Raw genomic sequence first — 19,815 nt, 5'->3', positions numbered from 1 at the left:
TTTTCACTTTAAAACAGAAAGTGGTTCCTGAATTTTAAAGTCAACTTAAAGTGCAGGTTCAACTGCCCGAATGGAAAGGCTGGGAGACAAGCAATTCCCAAATAGATACATGTCGCAAATGGCTTTCGGAGTTTTCGTTCTTGTTTTAAAAGCAATTCGAATTAACCAATTAGTTAAAGTATGCCCATGATATGAAAACCCAATCGAGTTTGAATTTATTGTTTTGACAACATCAGACCAACGGAAGGTTGAGGATATAAAAGCACAGGCATTTTGAAAATTCGTCAGAGAGCAACTTCCGCTGATCAGCTGAGCAACTGCCATAAAGCAGAAGTGCTAACTGCCCATCTTGTTCTCAAAAAAAATTAGAAAACACTCTCTATCAAAGTTACCCGTTCATGTAAAACATACTCGCAGTAAAAAGAAAGAACACTACCCGGGAAATCAGCAGACTGAATATTGAATACCACAGAGAAGACAAAGCCTGTGTGTTCTTGAGATAAAGTTAATGTAGTGTTTAATAAGTGTGTTTTTGGATAGCATGTTTTATACAAAGTTGTGGATAGATATTAAGTAGTTAAGAACAAGGCGGATTGGATTTGTTAGCAGTTATTGTTTAGTGTTCACTATTAGTATTACAAAAATAATTCGTTATTTTTTTCTTTAAATAGAGGTACTTAAGGTTTTCTGTCACTCATTTACATTTCAACAGACTACTAGGTGAGACAAGCTTTTCTGGGCATTTGGCTTTAATTTGCAAGGGGGTTAGACCTCCACACCGTAACAGCATGTTATGTCATATTACTCAAATGCCTGGAAGTAGACGGAAATTTTTCCATTGACATCAAAGAGGAGAATGATATTGCTACATGCGTTGTTAACTCTGGGGAAGGATTATTTGTCACTTTTAACACAGATGTTTGAGAGGGGACCAGGGAAATTAGTTCCACTCACTGTCATAGGAAAGGTGGTGAGAGACTTTCAACATGGTGGCGCAATGATCAGCTCTGTTGCCTCATAGCACCAGGGACCCAGGTTCAATTCTAACATCCTGTGACTGTGTGGAATTCAGCTGCTGAAAATGTGTCGCTGGAAAAGCGTAGCAGGTCAGGCAGCATCCAAGGAGCAGGAGAATTGACGTTTCGGGCATGAGCCCTTCAGGACTCACACATTCTCCCCGTGTCTGTGTAGATTTCCTCTGGGTGCTCCCATTTCCTGCCACAATCTAAAGATGTGCAGGTTAGATGAATTGGCCATGGTAAATTGCCCATAGTGTTCAGGGATGTATAGGTTAGCTGCATTAATTCGGGTAAATATAGGGGGAGTGGGTAACTCTTCGGAGGGTTGGTGTGGATCTGTTGGGCCAAAGGTCTTGTTTCCACAGACTAGGGATTCTATGAAAATATTTTTGTTTTAAAGTTTCACTTGAATTGTGAAAGTGTTGCATTGTGCAGACGAGCCTTCCATTTGGAGGCTGTACACTTGGATGTTGTGTGGAAATATAGCAGCACAGCTCAGTTACTGAATGAATCAGATCAAGCTACATGACTCCGATAGCAAACTTTGTGGCATGAAATACGATTTACCGTGATGGATCTCAATTGCATGCAAAAGGTGAAGGGACAAACAAACAAACGCACCTACCTCCAGCGAGAACATATATCATTGAATTCATAACTGCAAACTCGGCCAATACGGATATTGAAACCATGACCGTGGTGCTAAATGACCAACACGCTGTAACCAGCTGAACTAACCAACCAACACGCACAGCAGCTCCTTGAATAACCTGTCTTCTCTCATAACAATCAAAGCACAGCAGCTAATGATTTTCTGTTTTTAACATTGTTCATGCAATTAACAGAAGTAAGTCGCTCAGTTTCATCATTCTTCAACAAAAACTAGTTAATATCATAATCGCACATACTCGAGATAACCATTTGACCTGCAATCCAGATTCTAAACAAAGTCTGAAAGCATGCTATTTCAAGCAAAAGGACACCACCTCAGCTTTGTCCTGTGAAGCTACTGAGCACGTTATGCTCCTTGAAGCTCACAGACATTTTGACTCTGCAGAGGTACTGCTATGAAACTCATTCCAAGTGGATTAGAATTGGAATTTGTCAGTGGGATTCTTTCGGCTCCTAAGTGAGAAAATTTCTCTGTCATCAGCTGCAGCTCAGAACTCAATTGTTTGTTTTGTGAAACGTCTCATTGTACTTAAGCAACCTTTGTTTCACTGCACTTATTAGCAGGTTATCATGGTGCTCAAAGACAGATGCGAGGAGTAATTACAAATGTTGTTGTCTGCAAAAGTCATAAGGCTGAATCATGGAGGAGGAAGGGGGGTGTAGATTAAGCCAGATATGCTCGTACAATTATAAGCATCTGCTTCCCGCTTCTGCAAAAACAAAAAAAACACACAATCAAGAGGTCATAAGGCTCAGTGTGGATTGAAAATGGGAGGAAATGTTGCTTTAGCAAGCAAGGAAGCAGATGGCAGTGAAGGAGGATATATGCTAACAATAGACCACAGCGGGATGTGGAACGGCCAAGCAAAACGTGTACTCTATCACGCACAAGGCCGGATAAGGCAAAAGATAAACAAGAGTAATGGGTGCCGGGTTTAGAGTAGTGGGAAATGTAAACAGAGGAGGAGCAATGGGAGGAGAAAAGAGAAATTAATTGTAGAAAAGTTGCATACTCGTTAAACCCGGTGTGCCGACCTTGTAGACACCACTCTTGCAAGAGTATAATAAACCATACTGCTGCTTCAGATCTTGTCTTGGACTGAAATTATTGAAGTAAGAGTGGGTTCTATTTCCCACACAGATGAGCTGCAAAGATTATTGCTTCAGACAACATGTTATACAGCATTCTGAGATGACCAGCCTTTGAAGGAAACGCTCCTGCTGACATCATAGCGCAGAATGATTTTGGTGCATGCATTGTTAACTCGGAGAGAGGGTTATTTGTTACCTTACAGCACAAGTTTGGCCATTCAGCCCATCGAGTCTGTACTACCAATCAATCACGGCTGATATGTTTCTCAACTCCATTCCCCTACATTTTCCCTGTAACCCTTGAGCCCCTTGATACTCAAGAACTTATACACCTCAGTCTTAAATATACTGAATGACCTGGCCTCAACGTCCTTCTGTGGCAATGACTTTTATAGATTCACCACTCTCTGGCTGAAGAAGTTTCTCCTTATGTCCCTTCTAAAAGGTCTTCCCTTTACTATAAGGTGATGCTCTCAGCTCCTTTTCTCTCCTACCGATGGAAACATGTTCCCAACATCATTCAATGTTCTATAAGTTTCAACTAGAAACCCCTCATCCTTCTTAACTCCAGTGTCCTCAAACATTCCTCATATGTTCAGCTTTTCATTCCTGGGATCATACTTGTGAACCATTCGCGTGAACCTCCTCTGAGCACAATCCAAGGCCAGTACATCCTTCCTGAGATATGGGGCCCAAAACTGTGCACAATACTCCAAATGTGGTCTGACCAAAGCCTTTACAGAGCATCAGAGGTACACCTCTGCTTTTATATTCAAGTCCTCCCAAAACATGCCATCACAGCATTTGCCTTCCAAATTACTAAATCAATCTGCAAGTTTACCTTGAGAGAATCCTGGACTAGAACTCCTAAGCCTCTTTGCACTTCAGACTTGTGAATTTTCTAACCATTTAGAAAATAGTCTATGCCTATATTCTTTCTATCAAAGTGCATGACCTCATACCTTCCCATTTTGTATACGCTTGAATTTGAATGGAATAGAATCGACCTGAAGGCTATCCCCAGGACAATCGAAAACATTCCAGTCTACCACCAATAATGTTTGACTCTCTCTACGTCTATCTTAAGAATAATTACTGATCCCGCCTCTACTAGCCTCTGAAGCAGAGTGCTCTGAAGGTGCACAAGCCCTTAATCTGTCTGAAATCACCTGTTTCTTCCCTATCTGACCCTTTACCAACAGCCCTAAAATCCAATACCTTTACACTTCGAATCTAAAGAAGCGTCAGATGTGTTTTTCTCCAACAATAGGGGTAGGGGTATGGGTGGGTTGCGCTTCGGCGGGTCGGTGTGGACTTGTTGGGCTGAAGGGCCTGTTTCCACACTGTAAGTAATCTAATCTAATGTAAGTAATCTAATACACCTGCAGGCACCATTATTTCTGTGAGTGACTGCAATGAATGGTACTTTTATGTCAAACATTATTAGTGGTAGACTGGAATGTGTAATTCAAAAGACAAACAAATCAGCCACACCCTTATTAAATGGGGTGAATCAAGGGGCTGAATGGAGAAAGTGAGGACTGCAGATGCTGGAGATCAGAGTCAAGAGTGTGGTGCTGGAAAAACACAGCATCCGAGGAGGAGGAGAATCACATTTTGAATGAAGGGCTTTTCCCCAAAATGTCCATTATCCTGCTCCTCAGATGCTGCCTGACCTGCTGTGCTTTTCCAGCACCACATATTTGACACACCCTGTTGGCTTTATGCATTAATGCACAGATCAATGTAGACCTTTGATTTACTTGAATTCCTGGCCTGTTTGTGGGACAGCTGTCCTCTTAACAACTGACTCAGGTAAAACCTTAAAGAATACGAGGTCCACGGGATTTGATATTAGAGCGACAAAGTCACTCCTTATCGAGGTCCCATCTAGAGTGCCAAATTGTTGCGCCTGCCGCACAGTGTATTTCTAATTCTTGTATCTGACGCAGAAACTGCAGGTCGACACTTAGTAATAAGAAACAATCATATTTATTTATTTAACACAATTCATATAATAAGATAAACTAACAACTTACACTATAAATCTAATCAACTTTCTTGTGCTTTAACTTAACTCTGAATGATTATATACCACCACACCAGATCTTGGCCTTCATCTACATGGCAATGATCATCTGATCATCTTCTCCTGGTGGTCCCAAGTGTGTTTTCTCTTCACCGTAACTGGTCTTGAGTTACTGTTCCTGCACGTGGTGTTGTGGTGATTATTGTACTTAGAAGTCTTCATGTCCTTTTTGGGAGGGTCTTCCATCAGACAATCGGACCCAACCAGGCGTTGACATGTCAATGGCAGGGTGGGCCTTGGGCATCCATTCCTGGAGATGTTGTGGCATGTAGGCCAGATAGCCCTCCAAGTAAGGATGTGAAGACTCCCTGTGTTTGGTCAACAACTCGATGTTTTCGATTGTCCTGGGGATAGCCTTCAGGTCGATTCTATTCCATTCAAATTCAAGCGTATATTGTATTGTCTGCAGCTGCTGAGTATCGGAGCAGTAAAATCAACATTTCAGAAAAAAGCCCGTCATCAGGATACAGGGTGTGTGGTGCGTGGGTGTGTGTGTGTATCCCCTAAGGAATAGGGAAGGTCAAACATCAAAAGTTACGAGAGACCTGGTGGGATTAGTACTTGATCATAGCGAAAGCCATACCCCCATACCCCTGAGTTAATTGAGAATGGCAGAGAAAGGCGCCAGAGTATAAGACTGTTCCATAGGGGAAAAGAAGCTAAGGTAATACATTAGAAAGAGAAAGTGGCCCATATGGGCAAAAGTTTTCTGTAATAATGAAAAGGGTTCAGGATTCCTCGGACAAAAATATTGGGAGGATTTCAGGAAAATTCAAGGGAAGCAGACTTCCAAACTTGAAAAGGTCACAGCAATGAAATGCTACAATAGTTGGGACACAGCAGAAATTGAAAATGGTCCGTAAAGAATTAGAGGACACAAAGAAAGAAAGAACGGAATTGCAACTGAAAAACGCAACTCAGGACCAAAGAAATCAAGCAAATCTACTACACATGGAGCAATTTCAACCCCAGTGTGAGAAAACATACAAAAGAGGCTGCTGAGAATGAAGTGAGTCAGTTAAGAAGTAAATGTGCAGACTTACAAGCAGCAGTAAGGGTAATGCATCAGGCAGATAGGGAGAAAAAACAGGCAGCCACAGACCACACAAAATGGCTACAGGAGATTGAGAAATTAAAAGCTCAACTCTCAATCTGCAATGGAATAATGTGTGCAAATGGGGAAGTTAAAGAGGAATGAGAAGGACAGGAGATACAGTGGGATAAGGTCAGGGAAGACACGCAGCAGTACGCCATGTGCACGGAGGATTGGGGTCACCCTTCCCAGAGAAGTCAACTCCTCAGTGTCCCTGGAGATGCCCCTTGTCGCAATGAACCCAATTACCACTGAAAGACAGATTGGGGATGCCAATGCCAATAACTCAGCTAACTGGGCTAGGACATTAGTTTCCCAGGATAGCAGGAAGACATATGAGAACGTCAATTCCATAGAGCCAAGCTACAATAAGATATAAGTTCTGAGGAGAGTATCCCAGGTGTGGGACAAAGAAGCCCATGAATAGAACAAAAGTAAAACTGAGAAAGAAGGGAAAATGCTTCTTTTCTGAACCTTCAAACAGGGTCCAGTGTGAAGAAATGAAGGAAGTGAAGGGAACTCAGTAACGGAATCCAGTTTCACCTAACACAGCCATGGGGTGAGGATACAATGGGGAACCAGGAGGATACAATATTGCCAAGCACCCTAAAACAGATGAGTCTCTGTTGGGTGCCTATTTAAACGGATGCACTCACTCATTAATACAGATGAAGAAACAGCTCCTGACAGCCACTCAGGGTGAGGTGTCACTGTTTCTAATGGTCCAAACTCATATGCACTTTCACACATCTTGGTAGCCCCAGTAGGGCCAACTCTTACTCTTGTACACGCTGATGGGATTAACCAGGTTACAATTCTTCACTTTTCATAGTGTCATTCATTGATATAATCCCCATATCAGATTCTGCCCATGGTCACAACCACAGTCTCAAATACGTCTTCACATTTCATTCATTGCTCACAATGACTGTATCATTTCAGTCTTTTCTAACTACTCCATGGTCAGGCTATTTACAACTACAAAGCCCTACCACTAGAAACAGAGGTTGAAACCCACCAGACTTCTAAACCCGAATTAGAACATAGAACATAGACCATAGAACAATACAGCACAGAACAGGCCCTTCAGCCCACGATGTTGTGCCGAACTTCTAACCTAGATTAAGCACCCATCCATGTACCTATCCAAATGCCGCTTAAAGGTCGCCAATGATTCTGAATGATTAACATTCCAGAATTAAATTTAAAAATTGGGGATGATTAGGGTATATACATTACGCATGTTTTAAATTATTCAGACATTGGACAAGGATAACAACAGAAACAACCGTGATCTCTCCCAAGACAACTATGACCACAAGGAACATAATAAAGATCTACTTAATTGGAATAATCATCATCACCAAAAACAACACACAAGACAAACCAAACAGACCACGATATATGTATCGAGTGTACATATGGTTTGGCCCACCAGCCGAAGGCAAATGTGAGGATTGTGTATTATGGGTACACCCTAATAAAACTGTAACGTTCAGATGCAACAACCAGCAGTCAATGTATAGTGTAATAATGCTGCTCCTTTAACAATGTTATGTTGTCCTTGATTTTTTCCAAAGGGGTTGTAAAAAGGCAAAAGTTCAGTTTTGTCGGCAAGTAAGCCACTTTGATTATGGCTAACAGATACTGCCTAAGGTGACAATTAGGGAAAGACTTTCAGCTTTTCATTTTTAGAAAACATTTGTACAATGAAAAGGCAGTGGCTAGTTCTGCTACTTCAGGAATTTTTTCAGTTTGGTTTAGTTTTCAGCTGGGGGCCTGGAGAAACAACTGCTGAGAAGAGAGGTTCCATGCTAATTCTCTCTCTTGTAAGAACCTGTATTTGAATTTACCTTTTTTGCCAAAGGTTGGTGGGAATGCTGCAGGAAACTGAAACAGCATCATCAAGTTGTAATACTGTCAGTTGGGTTTTCAGATAGGTTATGTTATTCTATATTCTGTTTTCTTTTGCTTGCGTTTCATCTGGTAGTCTGTAAAAAAATTCTGTTTTGTCTAAACCTGAGTGGTTTGACTAGCTGCATCACTCCTGGAATATCCACCTTACACTGAATTAAAATGACTAAAAAACCAAGGGCCTGAGCTACCTTCTTGAAATGTTTTGAGGGGTCTGGCTTGGTCCATAAAATACTGGGGTCTCTTTGTGGAATTGATTCTATAATTCCAATTTGGTATTAGGACTGTTGGGCTCATAGGCAGTGAGTGCTAGGTGTTAGTGTCTTTCCAGGCATTGAATTACGTTGGTTTACGTTGTCCATAAGAAAAGTAGAAATAATTACAACAATAGCTCAGCGTTTAAATTTGCTGGAAATGCCAACAGAATCTTTGGAGATGAATAAGGTTCTATTGAAAATTAAGCAGTTGGAGGCAAAAGACAAGCAATTGCAATTAAAAGCAGCAAAGAGAGGAAAAGAGAAAGTTTGAACTTCAGAAATTGGCACTTAGACATGAAAGTCAGCTTAAAAGGATGGAGATGAATGCTGAAGGTAAGCTAAGTGAGGAACAGAGCGAGGATGAGCAAACCCATGATAGCCAAAGGGTGAGAAATTGTTTAAGTGTTTTCAAGCATGGCCTAAATTTCATAAGAAGAATGTGGAAGCCTTTCTCATCTCATTCGAAAAGGTGGCTAAACAAATGTAGTGGCAAGTGACCAATTGTTGATTCCAACAAAACTTGTAGGGAGAGCTAGTGATGTATTTGCATCACTATCAGAGGAGGTATCTGGGGCAGGTGAAGAAAGCCATCATAAGGGCATATGAACTTGTGCCAGAAGCCTACAGACAATGTTTCAGGAATCTAAGGAGGGAACCTGGTCAAACTTACATTAAGTTTGAAAGGATCAAACAAAGTAATTTTGATAGGTGAATAAGGGCATTGAAAATAGAGCAAACCTATGACGCACTTAGAATTATTTTGGAGTTCAAAAATTCACTTTCTGAACCAGTGAGAACTCATATGGAAGAGCAGAGAGTGAAAATGACAAGATTAGCAGCTAAAATGGCTGATGATTATGAGTTACTACATAAATCAAAGTCTGGCTTCCAAAATTAATTTCAGTCCACAAGGGAAAAAAAAAGAGAATTCCTTACATGGAAAGGGAAACGTTGATCTTGGTGAAGATCATAAAGATAACTTACCACAAGGTAAAAATGAAACCCATGAAAGGGACAAAGAAGTTAAAAAGCTCCGGTATTTTCACTACAATAAAGTAGGCCACATGAAATCACAGTGTTGGTGGGTTAGGAAAAGCACTTGGAAGCCAGATGTAGGAAAACAGTATACGCCAGTGAATTTTGTTGGAATGATAATGGAAAGCACAGCGGAGGCTAGAAAGCTGCACCAGAATGTACAAGCTAGTTGAAGGTTGGTTAAGATCTTCTTAAACCATATATCTGTAATGGTAAACTTTACTCGCATAGGCCAGGAGAAGTAAACTGGCTACAGTATTAAGAGACATAGGATCCTCTCAATCTCTGATGTTGAAAAAAGAAGAGATATACAGGCTATTGCCAGAAAAGGTGCTAGTAATGCGACTTCACATAAGAAGTGTTCAATTATGTGAAGTGAGGTTAGAGTGTCTAGCGAAGAGTGGAGACGTCATGGTAGGAGTACTGGAAACTCTCAGCTCCAGGAATAAAATTTGTCCTTTCTGATGAAATAGCTTATTCATCGATAGGAGTACTGCCTACTGTTGTTGGATAGCCAGTGAAAACTGAACTATTGCAAGACACATATCCTGGAATCTATCCTGACTGTGTGGTCATGAGTTCATAAAGCCACCAGTTGAAACAGGAGTGATCAAACAGTATTTAGATTAGATTACTTACAGTGTGGAAACAGGCCCTTCGGCCCAATAGGTCCACACCAACCCGCCGAAGCACAACCCCTTCGCCTAACACTACGGGTAATTTAGCTTGGCCAATTCACCTAACCTGCACATTTTTGGACTGTGGGAGGAAACCGGAGCACCCGAAGGAAACCCACGCAGACACGGGGAGAACGTGCAAACTCCACACAGTGGGTCACCTGAGGCGGGAATTGAACCTGGGTTGCTGGCGCTGTGAGGCAGCAGTGCTAACCACTGTGCCACCCACTACAGTTAAGTTAACGTGAATTATAAGAGAGCCAGTTTGATCAGATGGTGGAGACAAACCAGGGGCTGATAGATGACACAGCAGATATAGAGTCCTAAAGATGTACAGCATGGAAACAAACCCTTCGGTCCAACCCGTCCATGCCGACCAGACATCTGAACCCATTATAGTCCTATCTGCCAGCACCCGGCCCATATCCCTCAAATCCCTTCTTATTCATATATCCATCTAAATGCCTCTTAGATGTTGCAATTGCGCCAGCCTCCATCACTTCCTCTGGCAGCTCATTCCATACACATACCACCCTCCGTGTAAAAACGTTGCCCATAGGTCTCTTTTTATCTTTCCCCTCCATCCTAAACCTGTGCACTCTAGTTCCGGACTCCCCGGCCCCAGGGAAAAGACTTTGACTATTTGCCCTAACCATGCCACTCATAATTTTGTAAAACTCTAAAAGGTCACCCCTCAGCCTCCAACGCTCCAGGGAAAACAGCCCCAGCCTGTTCAGCCTCTCCCTATAGCTCAAATCCTCCAATCTTGGCAACATCCTTGTAAATCTTTTCTGAACCCTTTCAAGTTTCATAATATCTTTACATTAGGAAGGAGACCAGAATTGATCGCAATATTCCAACAGTGGCCTAACCAATGTCCTGTACAGCCGCAACACGACCTCCCAACTCATGTACTCAATACTCTGACCAAAAAAAGGAAAGCATACCAAACACCTTCTTCACTATCCTATCTACCTGCGACTCCACTTTCAAGGAGCTATGAACCTGCACTCCAAGGTCTCTTTGTTCAGCAACACTCCCTAGGATATTACCATTAAGTGTATAAGTCCTGCTAAGATTTGCTTTCCAAAAAATGCAGCACCTCGCATTTATCCGAATTAAACTTCATCTGCCATTTCTCAGCCATTGGCCCATCCTTTTGTAATCTGTGGTAACCCTCTTCGCTGTCCACTACACCTCCAATTTTGGTGTCATCTGCAAATTTACTAACTGTACCTCTTATGCACGCATCCAAATCATTTACGTAAACGACAAAAGGTAGAGGACCCAGCACCGATCCTTATGGCACTCCACTGGTTACCGGCCTCCAGTCTGAAAAGCAACCCTCCACCACCACCCTCGGTCAGCCAGTTCTGTATCCAAATGGCTAGTTCTCCCTGTATTCCGTGAGGTCGAACCTTGCTAATCCGTCTCCCATGGGGAACATTGTCGAACGCCTTACTGAAGTCCATATAGATTACATCTGCAGCTCTGCCCTCATTAATCCTTTTTGTTACTTCCTCAACAAACTCAATCAAGTTTGTGAGACATGATTTCCCATGCACAAAGCCATGTTGACTGTCCCTAATCAGTCCTTGCCTTTCCAAATGCATGTACATCTGTCCCTCAGTATTCCCTCCAACAACTTGCCACCACTGACATCAGGCTCACTGGTCTATAGTTCCTTGGCTTGTCCTTACCACCCTTCTTAAACAGTGGCACCACGTTAGGCAACCTTCAGTCTTCCGGCACCTCACCTGTGACTATCGGTGATACAAATATCTCAGCAAGAGGCTCAGCAATCACTTCTCTAGGTTCCCACAGAGTTCTAGGGTACACCTGATCAGGTGCTGGGGATTTATCCACCTTTACCCGTTTGAAGACATTCAGCAATTCCTCCTCTGTAATCTGGACATTTTGCAAGATGTCACCATCTATTTCTCTACAGTCTATATCTTCCATATCCTTTTCCACAGTAAATACTGATGCAAAATACTCATTTAGTATTTCCCCCATTTTCTGAGGCTCCACACAAAGGCCGCCTTGCTGATCTTTGAGGGGCCCTATCCTCTCCCTAGTTACCCTTTTGTCCTTTATGTATTTGTAAAAATTCTCTGGATTCTCCTTAATTCTATTTGCCAAAGCTATCTCATGTCCTCTTTTTGAACTCCTGATTTCCCTCTTAAGTATACTCCTACTTCCTTTCTACTCTAAGGATTCACCCGATCTATCCTGTCTATACCTTACATATGCTTCCTTCTTTTTCTTAACCAAACCCTCAATTTCTTTAGTCATCCAGCATTCCCTATACCTACCAGCGAAACATCGATTCTCCTTCTCCTTTGATGCTGCCTGACCTGCTGTGCTTTTCCAGCAACACATTTTTAAGCCTTTCCTTTCACCCTAACAGGAATATACTTTCTCTGAATTCTCGTTATCTCATCTATAGAGTCAGAGATGTACAGCATGGAAACAGACCCTTCGGTCCAACCTGTCCACGCCGACCAGATATCCCAACCCAATCTAGTTCCACCTGCAAGGCATTTCTGAAGGCTTCCCATTTTCCAGCCATCCCTTTTCCTGCAAACATCTGCCCCCAATCAGCTTTCGAAAGTTCTTGCCTAATACCATCAAAATTGGCCTTTCTCCAGTTTAGAACTTTAACTTTTAGATCTGGTCTATCCTTTTCCATCATAATTTTAAAACTAATAGAATTATGATCACTGGCCCCAAAGTGCTCCCCCACTGACACCTCAGTCACTTGCCCTGCCTTATTTCCCAAGAGTAGGTCAAGTTTTGCACCTTCTCTAGTAGGTACATCCACATACTGAATCAGAAAATTGTCTTGTACACACTTAAATTCCTCTCCATCTAAACCTTTAACAGTATGGCAGTCCCAGTCTATGTTTGGAAAGTTAAAATCCCCTACCATGACCATACTATTATTCTTACAGATAGCTGAGATCTCCTTACAGGTTTGTTTCTCAATTTCCCTCTGACTATTAGGGGTCTAGAATACAATCCCAATAAGGTTATCATCCCTTTCTTATAACTTCCCTGGATGTAATTCCAGGGATATCCTCCCTCGGCAGAGTTGTAATGCTATCCCTTAGTAAAAATACCACTCCCCTTCCTCTCTTGCCTCCCTTCTTATCCTTCTTGTAGCATTTGTATCCAAAACATTAAGCTGCCAGTCCTGCCCATCCCTGAGCCATGTTTCTGTAACTGTTATGATATCCCAGTCCCATTTTCCTAACCATGCCCTGAATTCATCTGCCTTCCCCATTAGGCCCCTTGCATTCAAAAAAGTGGTTTAATTTATTAGTCCTAACTTGACCCTGCCTGCCCTGACTGTTTGATTCACTTCAGTTCGCAACTATACCAGTCTCAGATTGATCTCTTTCCTCACTATCTCCCTAGGTCCCACCCCCCACATTCCTCGTTTAAATCCTCCTGAGCAGCTCTAGCAAAATTCCCTGCCAGTTTATTAGTCCCCTTCCAATTTAGGTGCAATCCATCCTTCTTGTACAGGTCACCTCTACCAACTTTAATTCAGATAAGTTAACTGAGTTACAGCAGCAAACTGAAAATTTAAAGCAGTTGTATCCAAAGGCACACACAGAAAATGAATCTGAATTGTACGCCTGAAAGTTATTTTCTTAAAAATGATGTCTCAATGAGGAAATGGAGACCATCACATATTCAGGCAGAGGAGAAATGGGCAGAAGCTCGTCAAATCATATTGCCAGTAGGTTATGGAAAGGCACTCACCTATCTCTAAGAGTGAGGAAAACTCAAGCTAAAATCCAAAAACATTTTTACTGGCCTGGACTGCACAAGGATGTAGCTAAATTTTGCCGGACGTGTCATACGTGTCAGCTAATTGGAAAACTACAGGCAGGAATAAAACCCACACCTTTAAAACATATTCCTGCATTTGAGGAAACTTTTACAAGTTAATTGATTGCGTAGGTCACATAACTCAAAAAGTGGGAATCAGTATTTGTTAACAATAATGGATGTGTCCAGATCATTCCAAATCATTTATGTAATAATAAATGATTCGGAATAAAACAATTCAAATCTACTGCATACCAACCAGAATTGCAGGGAATGCTACAAAGATGGCATTAGACATTAAAGACCATGTTGAGGGCTAATAGTCAAGACTATCCAGATGACTGTGATAAGGCTGTGCAATCGGAGTCCATTGAATTACTTTTTGGGCATAAAGTGACGGGACAGTTAAAATTGATTAAGGAGAAATTGCAAAGTCAGAATTCAGAGATGACATATTTTGACTATGTGTCAATTTTTCAGGAATGATTAAATAGAGTTGGGAAGTTGGCTAGACAACATTAAAAAGTATCACAGCAAACAATCAAACAGGAAGCAGACAAGAAATCAAAAATTCGCAATTTTGTTGTCAAGTATAAGTGTTATTTATTTAGTATTACTTCCAGTGACAGGTGAAACCTTTAAAAGAGAGGTTTAGTCGACCTTATCAAGTCAAAAAGAAACTAAGTGAGCTGAACTTTTGAAAAGACTCCAAACAGAAAGAAATTTTAGAGTGCACCATGTGAATATGCTCAAAAGGTATTTTCACAGGGAAGAAAAGCCAAAGGAGACTGTGTTATTGGTTACAACACAGAGGGAAGAGCCAATTTTGGAGGATTCTGAATTGGACATTCCTCAAATTAAATTGGACAATGAGGAAAATGCCAAAAATTGGGATAAATCGAGTTACGTTGCACAGAAAAATGGAAATGACCTGCAGGAATTATTGCTGTCATATGGATAGATACATGGAAATAAGCTGGGTAGTATTAACCTAAATGTACATGATGTAGATATAGGAGAGGCTGATCCGATTAAGAAAAATCCTTATAGGCATAACCCTCTAATTTTGGCACAGGTTCAAAAGGAGTTTGAATGCATGCTCCAAGATGACATAATCAAAGTTAGTTACAGTGATCGGAGCTCACCCATAGTAATGGTGTCAATTCCAGATTATGGCAATGCAGTTACAAAGACTGATGCATATACAATTCTGTGTTTGGAAGACTGCGTTGCGAATGTGGGACAAGCAACTTACATTTCCAAGTTAGACTTGCTCAAAGTACACTGGCAGAAAGAGCAAATTTCAGCTTTTGTAATACGAATGGACTGTATCAGTCTAAAGTCATGCTATTTGCCTTGAAAAATATGCCATCCACCTTTCAAAGACTAACCAATAAGATCATTACCAGATTACCCAACTGTGTCATATATATAGAAAACCTGGTGATTTTTAGCCACTTTAGCCAAAAGGAGCTTTTGCAACATTTATCAGATTTGTTTGATCAACTTCAGAAGGCAGGCTTGGTAATAAATCTGGCTAAAAGGGAATTTGCCAGAGCCCAAGATACCTTCCTCGGCCATGTTATTGGACTTAGGCAAATGGCACCACAGGATAAAAAAAAAAGGTAACTGGGAGTTTCCCGTACCATCGACAAAAAGAGCAGTATGGGATTGAGTGGGTTTTATCGAAAATTCACACCAAATTTTAGTAGTATGGCTGCTCAACCCACTGAATTGGTAAAGAAAGAAGTCTCAGTGGACAGTAGACTGTCAGAAAGCATTTGATAGCATGAAAGCTGTTTTAACTACTGCCTCAGTATTAGCCATACCTAATTACACAAAGCCATTCAAGGTGGCTATCGATGTAAGTGATGTGGCTATCGGTGCTATGCTCTTGCAAGAAGACGACAAAAAGATAGAAAGACCTATCGGGTATTTCTCCAGGAAATGGAACATTCATCAGCAAAAATATTTGATGGTTAAGAAGACTTTGAATTTGGTGTTGGCATTTCAACATTTCAATGTTTGTGTTATTACAAACGTATCTGAGACAACCATGTACACTGATGACAACCTACTGACGTTTGAAGAGAAATTTAAGGACAAAAATGCCAAACTGTTCAGATGGAGCTTGCAGCCATTCAATTTGAAAATTGTGCATGTGTGTGGATGAGAAAATGTAATAGCCGACGCATTGTCAACACTTGAGTGAGAAACGGAGGTGTTGGGCGACTGGAGTACAACAGACTGAAATGGAATGTGATTGACTATAAACATGCAGACATGCACAATGTAATGTGTATGTGCATTGTACAGTACTAACAACTTAAGATTACGGAGTTTTAATATGAAGTAACCTTCGGATATCATTTTTTTAAGGGGGCAGGTACGACAAAGCTGCTCCTCTAACAAGATTCTTGGCTCTTTTTTCCCCAGAGAGGTTTTAAAAGATACAGACTCCGAAAAGTCTAAGTTGAAGGGTTTTAGGGCCAGTTTGATTATAGCTAACAGATATTGCCTCAGGAGAAGGGCTTTCAAGTTTAAAATCAAACACCTGTCCAATGAATGGGGAGTAGCCAGTTCTCCCAGCTCAGGTCTTCTCTGGTCTGGTTTGTGTTGAAAGGCTACAGGACACCAAAAAAAGCAGGTCCAGGCTGATCCTCCTCTCTCTCTGACTTCTCTCCCCTAAGACTCTGGGTTTGATTTTAGCTTTTGTGCCAAGGGGTGATTATGGGGATTGGTGCAAGTATGTGGGTTTGGGCTATCTTTTGAAATGTTTTGAGGATTCTGGCCTGGTCTTGAAACCTAATTCTTTGAAATTTGTGTCACACGTGGATTAAGGCAGCTTTTCTATGTTTACTTTCGTTGCTCAGACCATTGGCCCAACTCCTGTACACGGAGGCTATACAGGACATTAGTGAGGCCAGTTCTGGTCGTCCTTTATAGGAAGGTTATTAATAAACTGCAGCAGGTTCTGAAGAGATTTACCAGGATGTTGATGGGAATGGAGATCTTCAGCTATAAAGGAGAGCTGGAACTTCTTTCACAGCAGTATAGGATGTTGAGGTTGACCCTATAGAGGTTTATAAAACCCTGAAGGGTATCGATAAGGTAAATGGCAGGTATCCTTTCCCTCGGGTGGGGATTTCAAGATAAGAGGGCAAATATTTAATAGAATGAATTAGCTTTATTGTCACATGTACTCACGTGAGTATCATGACAAATTTAAAGTTAAAAATCACACAACACCAGGTTATAGTCCAACAGGTTTAATTGGAAGCACATTAGCTTTCGGAGCGACGCCCCTTCATCAGGTGATAGTCACCTGATGAAGGAGCATCGCTCCGAAAGCTAGCGTGCTTTCAATTAAACCTGTTGGACTATAACCTGGTGTTGTGTGATTTTTAACTTTGTACACCCCAGTCCAACACCGGCATCTCCAAATCATGACAAGTTTTAAGTCACCACTTGCAGCACCATCTTAGGTACATTCCTAGGTCCAACAACACCCAGGGTCCTGCCATTAATTCACCCCTTGAGGGGTGTAGATGAGATGAATAGGTGTCTTTTGCCTAGGCTGGGGGATTTCAAGACTGGGCTGCATCTTTTTAAGGTGAGAGGAGAAAGATTTTAAAAAGACATGAGAGGGACAACATTTTCTTACATAGAAAGTGATGTGAGTGTGTGGAATGAACTTCCAGCGGAAATGGTCAATGTGGGTACAGTGACAACGTTTAAATGATATTTGGATCTGTACATGAATAAGAAATATTTGGAAAGATATGGGCCAAGTGGGAGTATTTAGTTTCAGAACATGGTCAGTATGGACTGGTTGGACCGAAGGGTCTGTTTCTATGCTGTCTGACTCTATGATGCGATATAATTGAAACTTACAGAATACTGAGAGAGCTGGAAAGCTCAACATTGAGATGATGTTACAACTAGAAGGAGAGACTATAACCCAAAAGCACATCCTCAGAGCGAAGGGACAATCCTTTAAAATTGATCTGAGATGGGATTCGTTCAGCCAAAGGGTGGTGATTCTGTGGAATGCATTGCTGAAGAAGAGCTTATGCCCGAAACGTTGATTCTCCTGCTCCTTTGATGCTGCCTGACCTGCTGAGCTTTTCCAGCAACACATTTTAAAGCTCTGATCTCCAGCATCTGCAGTCCTCACTTTCCCCCTGTAGAGAGCTGTAGAGGCCAAGTCATTGAGTGTATGTATGACAGAGATAGCTAAGATTCTGATGGGTAAGGGAATCTAGGGTTATGGGAGAAGGTAGAAGGCAGGAGAATGGGGTTGAGAAACATCATTCATAATCAAATGGTGGAGTAGATTCAATGGGCTGAGTAACCTAATTCTGCTCCTACTTCTTGTGATCTTAAGGTTATTGTGGGTGACATAAATCTGCACATAGATTGAACAAAGCAAACCAGTAACAATGTCACAGAGGAGACATTGCTGGAGTGTGTATGAGATTCTCTGAATCGATACATTGAGGACCTAAATAGAGGATAGGCCATCCTCGACTACACACTGTGTAATGGCTGAGAATGTGTTAGCTGGGAATGCATGGACGGCTGGTGTGTGATGCTGAGTGAGACCAAGAATACATGCTCAATCCCTGTATTGGCTGAGGTCACCAATGAAGTCCCACATTCTGAAATTTTCCCCTTTCCTGAGGTGATCTCAGGTTAAAGAATCATTGGTCCTCTCTCTCTCTCTCTCTCTCTCTCTCGAATGAGAGAACTGTCTGATGATATTCTAGAACTATGGCAATTTTAATTTCAAAATGTTAACTGAGTAATGAGAAGGGAATAATTGGAAATCTAGCTGGGTGAACCCCCTTGTGGGAGAGCGAGGAACTCAGTGATAGAATTCTTTATCAAAATGGAGAGTGACACAATTGATTCTGAGACTAAAGGCCAAAACCTAAGAACAGGTAGTTCTGGAATAACATGCATTTCAGCAGTGTCATTTGAATTAAGAAAGGGTATTTCAGAGAAAGCTTACCTCTATTGGCAATACTGCGATTCCAGCGCGGATCAGTTCTGCTTCATGCTGCGCATGCGCCTGAATTTCGGCGCCATTCCACGATGTTTTCCCTTTCTGCGCACGTGCCAATGCCAGTCTTTGTGCCATTCTGCACGTTCCAACGTCCGTCCCAGACTTTATGCCATTCTACACATGCGCTGATGTCTGTGCCAAAGTCGCTGCTTCCAGGATGTTGCCTGGAATGGAGAGTAGGTCATACGAGGATAGGTTGAGAGTTCTCGGCCTTTTCTCGTTGGAACGGCGAAGGATGAGGGGTGACTTGATAGAGGTTTATAAGATGATCAGAGGAATAGATAGAGTAGACAGTCAGAAACTTTTTCCCCGGGTACAACAGAGTGTTACAAGGGGACATAAATTTAAGGTGAAGGGTGGAAGGTATAGGGGAGATGTCAGGGGTGGGTTCTTCACCCAGAGAGTGGTGGGGGCATGGAATGCGCTGCCCGTGGGAGTGGTAGAGTCAGATTCATTGGCGACCTTTAAGCGGCATTTGGATAGGTACATGGATGGGTGCTTAATCTAGGATAGAAGTTCGGCACAACATCGTGGGCCGAAGGGCCTGTTCTGTGCTGTATTGTTCTATGTTCTATGTTCTATGTTCTATGTCTGCTGCTGACACAGCAACTTTCTGCGAGCGGTACATTGAACATAGAAAAGTACAGCACAGAACCAGGCCCTTTGGCCCACAATGTTGTGCCGAGGTTTAATCCTAATGTAAAATATAATAACGTAACCTACGCACCCCTCAACTCACTGCTATCCATTGCATGTCCAGCAGTCACTTAAATGTCCCTAATGATTCTGCTTCCACCACCACAGCTGGCAACGCATGCCATGCATTCACAACTCTCTGCGTAAAGAACCTACCTCTGACGTCTCCTTTATACCTTCCTCTTAACATCTTCAAACTATGACTCCTCATACCAGTCAATCCTGCCCCGGGGAAAAGTTTCTGGCTATTGACTCTATCTATTCCACTCATAATCTGGTATACCTCGATCAGGTCTCCTCTCTTTCTCTTTCTCTCCAGAGAGAAAAGTACAAGCTTATTCAACCTTTCTTCATAAGGCAAGC

General features: G+C 41.9%; 1 protein-coding gene across 15 annotated transcripts in view; it reads right to left on the bottom strand.

The window, feature by feature from the left end:
* Nucleotides 1–19,815, bottom strand: part of LOC140463685 (uncharacterized) — a 140,903-nt gene that overhangs the window by 76,813 nt on the left and 44,275 nt on the right. For 3 of the 15 annotated variants that reach the window (XR_011954716.1, XR_011954715.1, XR_011954718.1), the window contains exon 3: nt 18,703–18,920. The exons of the other annotated variants lie outside the window; for them this stretch is intronic. The gene's annotated coding sequence lies outside the window, so the exon portion shown is untranslated. The remainder of the gene's footprint in view (nt 1–18,702; nt 18,921–19,815) is intronic. 15 annotated transcript variants of the gene reach the window in all.

The sequence above is a fragment of the Chiloscyllium punctatum genome, chromosome 38 (genome assembly GCF_047496795.1).
Source record: "Chiloscyllium punctatum isolate Juve2018m chromosome 38, sChiPun1.3, whole genome shotgun sequence".
Lineage (NCBI taxonomy): Eukaryota > Metazoa > Chordata > Chondrichthyes > Orectolobiformes > Hemiscylliidae > Chiloscyllium > Chiloscyllium punctatum.
This window is presented reverse-complemented; position numbering and strand designations above follow the sequence as displayed.